The sequence below is a fragment of the Pinus tabuliformis genome, chromosome 9 (assembly GCF_031772625.1).
Source record: "Pinus tabuliformis cultivar Carrire ecotype Pingquan chromosome 9, CPIR1, whole genome shotgun sequence".
Classification (NCBI taxonomy): Eukaryota; Viridiplantae; Streptophyta; class Pinopsida; order Pinales; family Pinaceae; genus Pinus; species Pinus tabuliformis.
In genome coordinates, this window is record NC_142307.1 from 843,185,066 (window position 1) to 843,196,391 (window position 11,326).

Consider the following 11,326-nt stretch of genomic DNA (forward strand, 5'->3'; position numbering starts at 1 on the left):
AAGAAAAAATGACCTTAAAGTTCACTGCCTTGAGGCCCAAATGGGGCACTATAGTGCTAGAATAGTGCTAAAGAGGTTGTTACGTTAGCTCAAAACGTTAATATTTCAAGGGAAAAACCCAAATCAAATTGTTTCTTAGAGTCTGTGTTGCTACCTCAAGGCTTAGAGGGGCACTATAACATTGGTTTTAGTCTTAGGAGGGCACTATATGGAGGTAAGAAGGGTGCAGAGTGAGTTAAAAGTCAAAATTTGAGGTAGTGCCACTAGGTTGAGGCTCATAGGCGCACTATAGTGCTCCACTAAGGCTTAGTGGAGTGATGCACTAAGTGAAAACATCAGCTTTGCAAAGAATATTTACAGTTGTTGTTGAAAGGGACCCTCACCATTTGCTAGAATGAGTGCGAGTGAAAGGGTGGCTTCTTGCTAGATTGCCTAAGTAAGGGCTCTTTCATTGAGTGCCACTGGACTAGATTGACGAGTTGCTAAGGTGATTGGATAGCTAGACTAGGCTTATGAGTCTTCCTTTAGTGTCTCAAGGCTCTATGAGGGACAATAATAGCTAGACAAGGTCAGTCAGGATTTGTAAGCTGACTCGTGAACTATTTGGTTAGGTGGGCCCCTCAATTTCCTCCAAGCACAAGCATCAAGAGGAATTGAGGAGGTTTGTTGTACCAGCTACAACAAATGGTAAAATGAAGTTATCATTTTCAATATATTGAAGTTGATGTGTCTTTTATTGAAGCTTGGGAATTTGTCTCTTCATTATTGCTGTGCTAAACATGAATATAGTCTTTTAACAATTTCCCCCCTATAAGATTCATTTTAATGACATTTTTATAAAATATTTAATGTTTGAAATATTTTTAATTTAAAATAGATTAAGATTAGAATGGATTTTGTGTTTATTTCATTTGTAGAGAGTTGTGTAATTTAGAGATGATTCCCCCACCACAACGATGGGGAATTTGAACCTCGCATTTATTGATTCAAACTAGCCAAATGCTAAATAACATTTGCCACACTATGTTGATCTAACCTTTTAGGTTTGAGGTTCTTTGATATATAATCAACATCAATCCATCTTACCTCCAAATATATTAAGAATTAAGAGGGATAAAAAATAATAAAGATGCAAATCCACTTAAAACATTATTAGTTATGATGGCTCTATACTTGTATGATAAGCTTGGTATCATGCAACCCAATGTTGTTATTTGCCATTGAATTGGGATTTCTTTGCAAATACAAACTTGGCCTGCTCTTTATTTAATGCCATTTCTTGAAAGCGACATAGTTTCTCTTATTAGATCTCATATCTCCAACATTTTCTATTTATACAATCCCTTCTTATGCCCTTGCGCCTTTTGGGGAAATTGTAATCTCATGGTAATCCAATACATGGGTAATCTCATTCAATGCCAACCTTGTTTACGAGATCTATCTAGATACATAATTTATTTAGGCTAAGTGATCATGGTGTCTATCTTATTTTCCTTGGAAATAAATCTCCATAAAACTCTTAGGTTGTTAGGCCCCTATACTACTAGTGTAACCCCTTATTGTTATTAGTACAACCCCCTTATTATATTGATGTGCCCATGTAGTGCCCATATTGTTACTATTGTGCCCCATAGAAGCACACTATTGTTATTATTGTGCCCTTACATTATTATTGTTATGTCGGCTCTGATTATATTATGACCCCTTAAACTCCTATATAGAGAAAGGAGGTATTTTCATTTGTATCATCCAAGAATTGTTCATTTATGTAATGTAAAGGAGGTTTCCCCCTAAGCTTGAAGCGTGAGCCTCTCAGCTTTTTTTGCCTTTTCTTTCTCTCTCCTCTCTTTCTCTTTTCCTATTCTTTGTGCACGTTAGTCTACTAACGTTGCGTGGGGTGCGAAAGCACTCGGGCCCATGTGGCAGCTTACGGAATGCTTCATTGCATCTGCTTTGTGTAACTTTTCATTAATTTTTTTAATACAAGGTTACCGTTTTTTTCCTTGGGAAAAAAAAAGGAGGTTTCCCCCTCGAAGAGGCTGAATTCTAAGGTGTCAATCTATTTTTTCTATCTTTTGTGAGTTTCTTTCATAACTTTTGGTATCATAGCTTTGGATTCTAGGGTTTTGCTGCTCCAAATAGGTCATCGTGGAATTTTCGCTATAACTCTTTTTTTGGAATGTTTCAGAAGCGAAAAAAAAAACCCATTTGGGATGAAATCGCATTGAACCTCGAGTCCGAATTTCATAGCTTTTTGCACTATATTTGCGAAGATATGATCTAACGAAGTTGGTCTTTTTGTAGACTCCTAAATTACATTCCAAACAAGTGACATTGGGAAAATCATCATAACTTTTGTTTTGAGCATCAGATTGCAATTTCGTAAGAAGTTATAGAAAGAGGACAGACAGTAGTTTCTTGTGTACATTTTTTATATCCAAAGGTCGAAACAGTGACACGTGGCACTTCATACAAGTTCGCTCTTCTGAAAAGGTATATAATCAGGTTATCTTGGGAGATTGTGCATAACTCTTTCTTGGAGAATCTAAATTCGATTAGACTGGTGGCATTGGAAAGAGAACACAGAGGGCTACTGTAGGTCACAATTTCAGAACTACAAGAACCGAAATTACAAAGTTATAGTCATTTCAATATCGAGCACCTAAAATCAAGAAAAGGTGATATGAGGAAGTTTGATGGCAAGGATCTGGTAAATTGGATACTTCAAATGGAGAAATATTTTGATCTACATGGTGTACCAATGTTACAAAAGGTATGTATTGCATCTTCATATTTAGAACCGGATCAATTTTTATGGTATAAAGGGCTTTGTTCTCGTAAACAACTTGTTACATGGTCAATTCTCACGGAGGAAATGATAGCACATTATGAGGATACAAAGAGCAACACCACAACAATTGGAAAGAGTAAAAGGGATTTGTGACATAGCGGAAAGTAAAACTATGGCAACAAGGAAGTCTACCCCTCACAACTATAAAGATGGAAGTGTTTTTTCTCCTAGCCTTCCACAACCTACAAGGGTTACACCACAACAATTGGAAGAAAAAAGAGAAAAAGGGCTTTGTTACAATTCTGATAGCAAATGCACTAAAGGTCATAAGTGTGCTGAGAAGATATTATTTTACATAGAGTATGAAGAGGAGGAAGAAAAGGATCAAGAAACATCAAAAGAAGAGGATATATGCCAGGAACCAACCCCAGAGAAAGAAGAAATGAATAAGACCATATCTTGTAAAGCATTGGCAAGAATTACCACTCCTCAAACTCTCAAGATAGAAGGACATATCAAGAAGAAAAAGGTGCAAGAAGTGAAAGATCACATCAATAAAGAAGAAATGAATCCAACCATATCTTGTAATTCATTGGTCGGAATTACCACTCCTCAAACTATCAAGATAGAAGGACATATCAAGAAGAAAAATGTTCAAGAAGTGAAAGATCACATCGAGCATCAAGAAATGAATCTGACCATATCTTGTAAAGGATTGGAAGAAATTACCACTCCTCAAACTCTAAATATAGAAGGACATATCAAGAAGAAAAAGGTTCAAGCAGTGAAATATCACATCGAGAATCAACAACAAGTTCTCCAACTTTTAAAGGATAACGCCATTTTGGTGCAAAATCGAATGAAACAACAGGTAGATCAACATCATAGTGAAAAATGTTTTGATGTAGGTGATTGGGTATTTTTACTGCTACATCTCAAGCAAGCTATTTATGAGAAGTAAATGTTGGCAATACTACATGCACTTAAAAAATGGCGACCTTACCAAATGGGAAGACACTTCAAGGTAAAAATGGATCATGATAGTCTTAAATACTTTTTAGAACAACTATTATCTTTAGAAGAACAGAAAAAATGTGTCACAAATATGTTGGGTTATGACTTTGACATCATCTATAGAAAATGGAAGCAAAATTTTGTTGCAGGTGCACTCTCAAGAAAGGATAAGGATGTGGAAGCGTTGTTTTGTGCTATTTCTATTATCCAACCAGATTGGATAAACGAAGCAAGGGATGAATGGAAGAAGGGTAAGGAAGTATGGGCACTTATTCAAAAGTTGCAAAAGATCCCAATTCAAACAATATTGCCAGAAATTGAAGAGGAAGGAAAAATCATATTGGAACCTGGAGCAGTCACATAAACAAGAACCCGGTTCCGGGCAGCTGGGCGATAGAAGAAACCAGACAGGGGCAGTCTTTCAGAACAGATCAGCCCCCTTATGCACAGGCTCTTTGATCTCAGTAATTATCTACATTTTTGACAGCTTTTTTCTCAGATTTTGTATATCGGCTTTTGTCTTTGTATATACTTTTTCCTTTTCAGACTTCAGTACTGGCTTATAGCATATAGATATCAGACTATATTTATAACTTTTTGTTTATATTAGCACTGGATGACAGACATTTACAGTTTTTGGTTTATTTGGGGTTGTTTATCCTTCTGAGAAGGTGACCCCAGGATTACTTATGTCATGTTGTTATACTGTTTTTACATCCTCCCGGGAGGAAGACTCCATCAGTTTTTACATATATCAGCATAATAGCTCCCTATGGGTTGAGCAGAATGTGTTCTTATTGAGCCACTTCATGGCTTTTGAACAATATGTACAAAAACTTTTTACAGTATTAATAAAAAGTTGTGCTTTTTTCCTCGGAAAAAAAATAAACAAGAACCCGACAGCTATGAAATCAATCAATTTCAGAGTATCTCATCAAGTGGAAGAAATTACCCGCTGAAGATTCCACATGGGAGGACAAGAATTTTACACAGAAGCATCAAGAACTACTCAAGCGTTGAGGACAACACTTTTTGAAGGAGAGGGGCATGTTAGGCCCCTATACTACTAGTGTAACCCCTTATTGTTATTAGTACAAACCCCTTATTATATTGATGTACCCATGTAGTGCCCATATTGTTACTATTGTGCCCCATAGAAGCGCACTATTGTTATTATTGTACCCTTACATTATTATTGTTATGTCGGCTCTAATTATATTATGACCCCTTAGACTCCTATATATAGAATGGAGGTCTTTTCAGTTGTATCATCCAAGAATTGTTCATTTATGTAATGTAAAGGAGGTTGCCCCCTCGAAGAGGCTGAATTCTAAGGCGTTGATCTATTTTTTCTATTTTTTTGAGTTGGTTTCATAACATAGGTACTTCCCTTCATTTTGATGATGGTATCCAATGTAAAGTGGGAGCTTAGTGTGGTTGATCCCATGTGAATTGAATCGAGGACTTATGCAGTGCATTAGATTACTAGCGATGTTTTGGCAATAGCGGCACCAACACATTGAGCTAATCCTCAACGCTACCATAGTATTCATCTTATGTCTATTAGTTTGTACATTATCAATTTGTATGTTTATGTTATCCATGTAGAGGCAATTAATGTTCGATGTACGCTTGTGGTTGTTCACTCGAGATCTTAAGGAAAAATAAGAAATAAATTTTTAGTTCTTGGTTTATTTTTTATCTCTCTCCTCTTTTCCCTAGGGCTCTCACAACACTACATTCCTTATTTATGATGTTCTACAATGTTTTGTATATTTATTAGTTAATTGTTGAATTCATTTTGAGTATTTTTGATCCCACAATATTCATTTCTAGGTAGTTTAACTCTTACCTTCAAACTTACAACTCTTTTGGGTAGGTTATGTCTCTTAAAATAGTAGGAGAAGGAAGGGGAAGCAATTCCTATCCTCTTTTTGAACTTGTAAAATGGTTTATAGTACATGGATGAACAAGCTAGAAGTACTCTTTTATATTTTAGATTTTTCATGTTGCATATTTTTATTTTATATTTCCAATCTGCAATTTTTTTATTTATTTTTAATTGCTTGGAGATTTGTTTCACTAATTGTCATCCATTACCATGTATTATGTTGCTCATGGTTGTTATTTTCTAGTTATGTATATTATATACTCGCAATTTTACCACTTTGGCTACCATTATCTATCTTTTAATTAGTGACCAATATACATTTAAGAGGAATCAACTTAATTATTAATAATGCTTTATTATTTTTCATATGCTTTGATGTCTTAAAATTTGTTATGTGGTTAAGTATGTTAAAAAAAATGAACTTTGCTAGGGTTACGAGAAAATACTAAAGCATATGAAAATATTAGATTTGCATTTTCTACAATCATTTTCGTACCAGAAGGATCTGACAGGGGGATATGAGTGTCCCAGCTGTGGGGGGGGAGAGATCCCCTCCTGTCACAGTGTAGCAGCAAGTGAAACCAGTGGAAAAATCGGCTCACTGCATGGCTAAGTAATCACCTCTAATGAGGGACCTATAATGGGAGCCCAATGGCAAGCACGAATCTGCGGGCAATGCCTCCCACATGCAACCAAGAAACCCAGATTCGTGATACCCTCCAACAAACTGGAGAGATACCACAAGTACATGAAGGATCATGCCCTGATTTGTAAATTTATTGGGGTTTGGCCATCACAAAAGGACCTGATAAAGTGGATCAACCCAAAATGGCAACCCAAAGGCCATATAGATCTGAAGCTTGGAGCTTGAGGGTTTTTTACAGTAATATTCACCACCCTGGAGGACAAGGAGAGGGTTTTTTAAAATGGACCATACTTTTACTAAAATTCAGGGCTTTTTATAAGATATTGGGAGGAATGCTATAATTTGGATCCAGAACAGTTTATGGCCACCCTTGTCTAGGTTTGCCTCTTCACTCTACTGGTAGATTTATGGGATCCAGAAATTCTAGAAGGGATAGGAAACTCCATTGGAATATTCGTGAAAGTAGCTGAATCGACCCGTCGGGGGACATACACTTCGTATGCTTGCATATGTGTTTACATGAACATCACTGAACCCCTCCTTGAATTTGGAATACCAAGATGAGATCTAGAAGCAACCTCTGGATTACGAGCACATCCCTTTTCATTGTCATCGTTGCCATGAGTATGGCCACTTGTATAAAGCCTGCCCATTGAATCAAATGGAACTCGAAGTTGGGTCCCAAGCCAAAGAGAAGACTTCATCGCAAGAGGATAATGAAGGTTTTCAAGAGGTCTCACATAAGAAGAAGAATGTGAAACAGGCCCAAATGCACTCGGTAACAAAGTAACGAAATCCGAAGAATCATAATCTTTTGGGGTTCTACAGGATATGGGGGAAATTTCCAAAGCCGCAGATTAGAAAAAAGAAACGGCACGAGGGAGAGAACTAACCAAAACAAATCCTAAGCCAAAACAAAAGGCCCAGATGGAATCCTCGGACAAGGTAGAACAGGAGAATCCCGCGGAACTCAATATCATGGATATTGATACAACAAAGGAGGATTTGAGCGCCAAAGAATAGATTTTGAAGAAACTGTTGCATGAATGGAGGAATCTAGATGAGAGGTTCATTCCAGAGGATCAAAAGAAGCTCTACCAAGACACATTCTAGCAATATCAGGCGAAGCAAAGTAAAAAACCACCAGATCCGCCATATATCATCAGTTCCCAGTTGGGAGGATCACAAGAATCTGGAAGTCAAAACAAAGGAGGTAAGAAACATGGAAGGAAAAAACTTCAAGAATCGATCCAAACGTTAGGAGATTCATTAGTCAATTCAAGAAGGGTGGTACCACTATCGGTGGTTTTCCACCAAATTAACAAAGTTTCTCAATGATTGTTATCTCTTGGAATTTCAGGGGCCTCAACAGCCGAGGTAAATAGAGATATCTACAGGATCGTCAAAAAAAGGAGAAACCCTAAATAGTGTTGCTTCAGGAAACCAAGGTCACAGGAGCCAAAATTGAAGAAATGCTCAGTCAGATGCGTCCTAGGTACAAAGTAATAGCTTTAGATGTGAGGGGTTATGTAGGGGGCATTGTAATACATTGGAACCCTAGCAAGATCCTTTTTGACCATTGGATCAGTATGCCCCGCATTTTATCCGAAATATTCAGACATATTGGGGTTAAAGAGTGGGTATTATTATCGACAATCTATGGTCCTCATATTCCAAGGGAGAAAGAAGAGTTCCTCCAACATTTAGGAAAGCTTTGGACAATGAGTGAGGAAAAATCGTGGTTGATTGGGGGTGATTTTAACCTCATAACATTGCTAGAAGATAAAAAGGGAGGGATAAGGTGACAGGAGCTAGAAATGGATCGCTTCCGAAATTGGAAAGCGGATTTAAAAGTAGTATATATTCCAACCATCAACGAGATATTCACATGGAACAACCAGAGAGGTGGAGACCACCAAGTTTCCTCTACGTTATATATATTCCTAGTCTCTAAAGACCTTATCAGCCTCCATTCTACCTTGCTTGGGATCCGACCATTGGCCAATCCAGTTGGAAATGGACCTTAAGTTGGGCCAACATAATTGACCCTTCAGGTTCGATTCCTTTTGGTTACGGGACACATCCTTTATGGACAAAGTAAAGGATTGATGAACCTCTATTACGGTTCAAGGATGTAACTGTATGCACACCTTTCAACTCTGCCTGAAGGATCTGAAGTAGCAAATAAAAAAATGGAATAAATCAGAATTTGGTCACATTCAGAAAGATCAGGAAATCCTGCAAGCCCGCATGCAAAAGGTACAACAACAGATGATCAACCAAGGGCATTCAGGGCCCCTAATAGTAGAAGAAGGACAAATCCTAACTCGGATCGAGGAACGAAGAAAGCAAGAGGAGCTACTTTGGAAACAAAAATCCAGGGTTCAATGGCTGCGGGAAGGGGAGAGAAACACTCGTTTCTTTCACAAAGCTATGATCCAGCATAGGAAGCACAACCGTATCTTTTCGTTGCTTGATGTAGAGGGGAACTGACTGGTACAACATGAAGACATGGAAAACCTTCTGGTTGACCATTTTCATAACCTCTTTTCAGAACCGGATCAAGATAGATCAGAGGCAATCAGGTGCATTACAAGACACATCCCACAATTGGTCAGCAGAGACCAAAACATGGCACTGATGAGAGCCATCACTATGGAGGAAGTTGAGGAGGTAGTAAAAGGCTTGGCGAAGAACAAAGCCCCAGGACCTAAATACAGAATTATTTCAGGCAGCCTGACTTATTTTGGGTAAGGATATCCTGGAAGTGGTTGAAAAATCTTGGCTATCCCGACAAGTACATCCCGCTCTTAACTCCACTTTTCTAGCACTAATTCTGAAAACAACTCATTTTGAAGACCCTTAGGGATTCAGACCTATTTCTCTATGTAATGTCATATATAAAATTATCTCCACCATTATGTTCAATCGTCTTGAACCCTTCTTCCTACCCTGATTTCTCCCGAGCAAACCGATTTTTTCCAAGGCTGTCAAAGTCTAAATGACATTGTCTTTGCCCAAGAGGCAATTCACTCTCTCAAGAGCCTTAAATCAATGGGTAGATGATAAAATTGGACTTATCCAAAGCCTATGATCGCCTAAGTTGGTCCTTTTTGAAAAACATACTGAAAGCCATTGGCTTTGACCAACAATGGATCCAATGTATTTCTTCTCTCATCTCCTCCCCAATATGCTCGATCCTCATAAATGGATCTCCCTCTCACACCTTCAATGCGACAAGAGGCCTTCGCCAAGGTGACCCTATTTCACCCTTCCTCTTCATTCTGGTTGCGGAAGGGCTAGGAAGATGTATAAAATCAGATATTCAAGCTAGCCATTCAAAAGGAATTCATCTATGGGGCAATGACCTTCCCTTATCCCACCATCAATTTATGGATGATATAATTTTATTATGTCAACTCTCCCTTTGAGAATCCAGGGCTCTAAAAGCCATTCTGCAAGACTTTATGCAAGCTTCTGGTACTTAGATCAATAATTAGAAATCCAATATCTTTTTCTTCAACACCTCGGTTCCTTCCCATTCTTTCTCGGCCAGAATCCGGGGATTTCGCATTGGCTCCCTTCCGTCCAAATATTTGGGAATAACCCTAGTGACTAAATCTCTTAGGACCTCCTGTTGGAGAACCCTCCTTGAGTGAATCCAATCTTGGCTTCAAAACTAGTCTTTCTGATCCATGAACATTGTTGGGAGGGTGGTTTTACTGAAATTTGTGCTACAATCGATCCCAATATATCAACTCTCGGGTATAGCTGCTCCTAAAACTGCTTGCTCTGATATGACAACTATCTTCAAAAAATTCCTATGGCAGGGGGATGAGGAAGCAGAAAAATGGGCATTGTTTTCATGGGACTAGTTTACTAAACCAATCCTTTCTACTAAACCAAGTGACGGGAGCAAAAATTTGGTGGCATTGGATACAAGGTGGTACTGATCTATGGAAGATCATCTGGGGCCAGAAATACAACATGCCTTCAACTATAGAGGAAAGACTAAGACTGTAGGGAACTCCAATAAGAACATCAATTTGGAACTTAGCTTCTAAGAATAAAGAGTTAATTCACAACCACACATTCTGGGAAATCATAGACGGGAGGAGAGCTCTATTCTGGCTAGATTCATGGCAACAACAGGAAAAACTCTTGAGTCACCAGGATCTAGCGAAGATTTTCCTTTTCACTAATAGACCCCAAAACTTGATGGTTAATCAGTTTTGGGACCCGACCCTCGGGAATCAATGGAGATAGTGGAAAACAAAACAAGTCTGGTACAACCCTCCTGACTCAAACCAATGGGAGGTGTTTGATTCTGAGTTGCGCACTAGAAGAATTGCATTGTTAGAAGGACATGACATTCTTAGGTGGGGCTATCAAACTAAAGGTATGTTCACCATAAAATAAGCTTACCAACTGGCAGCAAAGGAGCATCCAGATTAAAACAATCCACTCTGGAGGAAAATATGGACGGGAAAATTTTGGCCGAAAGTAATGTATTTCCTGTGGCTAGTGTGCAGTGGCAGGATTCTCACCTGGGACCAATTACAGAAGAGAGGAATCCATGGGCCCTCTTTCTATAGTATGTGTGCCTCTCAGACTAAAACCATAAAGCATCTCTTGAATCTATGCCCCTTTGTAGCCCGACTCTCGCAGAATATAGATACTCTTTTTGGTCATCTAGACTGGGACAATACCAGTATCTGATACACCATTGGGAGTTGGAGGAAAGGAATCTCTTCCAGTCTAGTGGTAAATTGAGCCTAGTGTCTATCTCTTGGCTTTATTCTATGGGCAGTATGGAAGGAAACGAACAGAAGGATTTTCAAGGACCATAAATTGTCACACTTGGAAATATGGAAAGGAATACTCCAAAATATAAGAGAATCTATACTTGTAGAGAAATGGAATTCTGATTATTGGAAAGTCAACTCCCAAGAAGCGTGGATACTAACTATTCTCAACTTATCCC